The sequence below is a fragment of the Mus caroli genome, chromosome 4 (assembly GCF_900094665.2).
Source record: "Mus caroli chromosome 4, CAROLI_EIJ_v1.1, whole genome shotgun sequence".
In the NCBI taxonomy this organism is placed as follows: Eukaryota; Metazoa; Chordata; class Mammalia; order Rodentia; family Muridae; genus Mus; species Mus caroli.
This window is the reverse complement of record NC_034573.1, coordinates 92,642,129-92,642,417: the sequence shown is the minus strand read 5'-3', so window position 1 is coordinate 92,642,417 and position 289 is coordinate 92,642,129.

Below are 289 nucleotides of genomic sequence, written 5' to 3'. Positions count from 1 at the left end.
TGGTGTATCTGAAGACAGCTACAGTGTACTCATATAAATTAAAAAGAAGAAGGAGAAGGAGAAGGAGAAGAAGGAGGAGGAGGAGAAGAAGAAGAAGGAGGAGAAGGAGAAGAAGGAGAAGGAGGAGAAGAAGGACAACGAGGAGGAGGAGAAGAAGAAGAAGGAGGAGGAGGAGAAGAAGAAGGAAAAGGAGGAGAAGGAGGAGAAGGAGGAGAAGGAGGAGGAGGAGAAGGAGAAGAAGAAGGAGAAGGAGGAGAAGGAGGAGAAGAAGAAGGAGGAGGAGGAGGAG